Source organism: Oncorhynchus mykiss, chromosome 16 (genome assembly GCF_013265735.2).
Source record: "Oncorhynchus mykiss isolate Arlee chromosome 16, USDA_OmykA_1.1, whole genome shotgun sequence".
Classification (NCBI taxonomy): domain Eukaryota; kingdom Metazoa; phylum Chordata; class Actinopteri; order Salmoniformes; family Salmonidae; genus Oncorhynchus; species Oncorhynchus mykiss.
Genome location: NC_048580.1, coordinates 28828912 through 28833363, shown reverse-complemented (window position 1 = coordinate 28833363; position 4452 = coordinate 28828912).

The following is a 4452-nucleotide window of genomic DNA, read 5'->3' as shown; positions in this document are numbered from 1 at the left end:
TTCAAGTTAAAAGTCTCCATTATTCTTTTTTTTTTACCTTTATTTAACTAGGCAAGTCAGTTAAGAACAAATTATTTTTTTCAATGATGGCCTAGCAACAGTGGGTTAACTGCCTTGTTCAGGGGCATAATGACAGATTTTTACCTTGTCAGCTCAGGGATTCAATCTTGCAACCTTTCGATTACTAGTCCGACACTAACCACTAGGCTACCTGCTGCTCTATTACTCCACAGTTGAGTTTACTTGACATTTAGGTAGCTAATGTAATGGATTTGTTTGCCAGCGCTAGTCTAAATAGCATTAGCTGTAATATGCCTACAACTGTGAGCTTTCAGTCCGCTAGGTGTATCTCTACAACATGGGCATATCTCTGGGTGACATGCACCTTATCAAAATATCACTAATTCAGTATTGCACCATCCCATTCTCTGGGCTTTGTCTGCAATCATAACCAATAGTATATACCATGAATAATGAAACATAAAATAATAATATATGTTTGCTGAATCTATGAATTATGTATGACCACTGGAGTCTTTGCCACTAAAATATTTTTTTATGGAATATTTTGACATTTATTTCATCACTCAAAATCTTGCCAAAGCACATGCTGTAGGAGGGGTTACTATGAATTTAAAATAATTTTATATGATTTATGTGAATCCGGGTCGTGATATATGACCATGGGAGAGGTTTAACGTAGGCTAAGTCTGGCATAAGGTTATTCCCACACTCAGTATAGGCTATTCCCTCCATCACAACACTGCTACCCAGTTGAAGAGCTTATGATCTCCATGCAGCACCACAGCAACATGCGCCTGCGGAAAAGCACCCATCAACCTCATAAAATGGCCTTCTGGAGGCATGCAGTCATAGAGTCATTATACCCTAATGCAGTCCTATATGCCTACCAGCCAAATAAAGTGCAGAGCATGCATGATATTTTTTATTTATTAATTTAATTCATCCTTCATTCAGTTCAGTCAGTCAGTATGTCACCCATTCAGTCATGTGTCTGAGTTGCAATAGGAACTAAATCAAAGAGAATATAACAGTCTTATCCATTTGTTTATTGAAATCCATGTGTATTCAAAATGATCTAAATTCTCCAAAGTTCTTTAGCCTATCACTTTAATAATGCAATGTTTAATGTAGGACTATCCAAATAACAAATAGGTATTCAACGTGTAGGCATTTCAATTTAGGCTATAATTTTGGGTTCTGGTGTCTTGCGGAACAATATTAGAACTCTATTTGTGTTTTATAACTGTTGTCATTATAGGGCTTACCTTGAAACGAGACCCTAGCTCACAGGCCTCTAAATATAGCCTCTAAATACTGGCAATAAGAATAGGCTACAGATAGTCTTGACCATTTGGGACCCCTTGGTTATTTCGCTCATAATAGGTTTTAGCAAAGACTTAATCAATATTTTGTTTTGTCTCATAATATGATATGGATATACACTACCATTCAAAAGTTTCGAGTCACTTAGAAATGTCCTTGTTTTTTAAAGAAAGGCACATTTTTTGTCCATTAAAATATCATCAAATTGATAAGAAATATAGTGTAGACATTGTTAATGTTGTAAATGACTATTGTAGCAGGATACGGCATACTTCACTGATTAAGGATTTTGAGGCTGATTCCCTGACCTGTCAATGTTTTTCATTTGCTGTTTTATACTCTTGTGAATTCAATGGTTTTTACTAGATTACTTGTAGTTTTTCATGTTGTCTGTCTTTCATTTTTTTTTTGGAGTGACTTGGTGCTGCCTATCTTGGCTAGGGCGTTCATGAAAAAGAGATTTTAATCTCAATGAGCCCGTCCTGGTTAAATAAAGGTTAAATAAAATAAAATACGGCAGATTTTTTTTAATGGAATATCTACATATCACTCCTGTGTTCCAATGGCACTTTGTGTTAGTTAATCCAAGTTTATAATTTTAAAAGGCTAATTGATCATTAGAAAACTATTTTGCAATTATGTTAGCACAGCTGAAACTGAAGCAATAAAACTGGCCTTTTTTTAGACTAGTTGAGTATCTAGAACATCATCATTTGTGGGTTTGATTACAGGCTGAAAATGGCCAGAAACAAATAACTTTCTTGAAACTTGTCAGTCTATTCTTGTTCTGACAAATGAAGGCTATTCCATGCGAGAAATTGCCAAGAAACTGAAGATCTCGTACAACGCTGTGTACTACTCCCTTCACAGAACAACACAAACTGGCGCTAACCAGAATAGAAAGAGGAGTGGGAGGGCCCGGTGCACAACTGAGCAAATGGACAAGTACATTAGAGTGTCTAGTTTGAGAAACAGATGCCTCATAAGTCCTTAACTGGCAGCTTAATTAAATAGTACCCGCAAAATATCAGTCTCAATGTCAACAGTGAAGAGGTGACTCCGGGATGCTGGCCTTCTAGGCTAGCAGACATTTACAACATTAACAATCTCTACACTGTATTTCTGAACAATTTGATGCTATTTTAATGGTCAAAATATTTGCTTTTCTTTCAAAAACAAGGACTTTTCTAATTGGCCCCAAACTTTTGAACGGTAGTGTAGTCTCTGCGTGATGGGGTTGTGCAACGCAAATGGCTATAACAAGCCTACATACAGAGTGGAATTCACTAATACAACAGTCAAAATGCCTAATATAAGGCCTACAGTCCGTGCTCCCAAATACCGGAAAAAGTGTGATTCATTAGGTTACATGATCACCATAATAGTCCCACGTGGCTATAATAAATGGATTATGCAATTATATGGCCATTAAATAGCACACAACGGCATGGCATATTTAGATAGCGGAATAGGCCTAGCCTAAATCATATTTACTTTCTATTTTGCAGCTCAGGTGGTTATTCTAGACAAGGCTCTTCTGTGTCTTTATCATTCTCACATGTCATTTACTGAAGGTCCAAGTCTATACTTCGCCATCTACTGGTATAATGTCGTTATTGAATGCAGTTCTAAAAGAAGCACTAAACTTTTATTTCGGCAAATGAAATCGGAAGTTACCAAGCAACGTCTCGGCTAGAGTTGCTTCGATTGACTAGCTAACCTCGACTATCTAAGTTAGGTTCATGTCCTTTGCAGATGCCACATTAGTGACAAAAGTTTGTACTCATAAAAAAAGATCTGTAACCGAGTAAAGGGATACGTAAAGTAAGAATTGAACTTGTAAATGTTCATTCATAGTCGTAACATAGGGTTTGTATGTTTACAGATCTATTTTAAAGTTTACGTTTCATGTTTCACACATGGCTTTTCTTACGATCCTAAAAATGTACGTATTGATTTTCGTACGATCCTAACAATTCATATGTTCAACCTTTTGGCAGGTATCTGGCTCCATCATGTTACATTTTGTGATACAAAAATTTTAAAAGGGGAGAGGGAAATGGAAAAAATTGCTCCGCCAACTAAGCTACACGTATATTCCATATATTTCATACAAATAAAAATCACCACCCCATTCCACTACTTTCACCCTAACTGATCATACACAGGACTCTTTTGTTCAACACACCTTTTTTTAATTTATTTTTTATTTTACCTTTATTTAACTAGGCAAGTCAGTTAAAATAACAAATTCTCATTTTCAATGACAGCCTAGGAACAGTGGGTTAACTGCCTTGTAACTCTTCTGCAGTAAAACCTCATACACCCAAGTACTTCTCTGCAGCTGCCACCACAACATATATTTTCTGTGATTTACGTTCCATTCCTGCGGTACAGTTGATAACCATGGTAATGAATGCTAAGAAGCCAACCTTACTGAAACCAAATACTACTCACCCTTGAAACATCATCCTCTACTCTCTTCACTGTCTCAGCATACAACACATTCTGCTCTACTCTGGCCCTGGCAACCTCAACCTGTCTTTCTCGCACAGTTGACACAGTTTTTTCCACAGGTGCTACACATTCCTTTGTCCCATCCTCTCCAGTACACTTCACACATTTCGGAATCTCCCTCCTACACACTGCTGCAACGTGATCATAAGCTTGGCATCTGAAACACCTTAGTGCAGTGGTCACTAATTGGTCGATCACGATTGACTGGTCGATCTCCACTGCATTCATAGTCGATCACAAAACATTTCTGTAAAAAAAAAGCCTTGCGTTCTAATTTTTTGTATTTGTTTCGTGCTGTTGACGGTGTATGCACTTGATTCAGCAGCCCTATCTCCTGGAAGGGAAACTGTTCCCATTTTGAATCTATTCATGTATCTGAAGGTAGAACTCCGCTTACCCAGCAGAACCAGATAACAAATCAAGGGCACTTATAGGCCGACCGGTGGCCAATCAGTTCACAGTTTCTGCATAGTTTCCTCGCACCAAAAACTGTAAAAAGAAACCTCAACGCACAGCAAAGTTGATAATGTAAGACTTCAAAACTTTAAAACTATGACTAGAGAGAGACTCAATGAATACTGCAAAGAG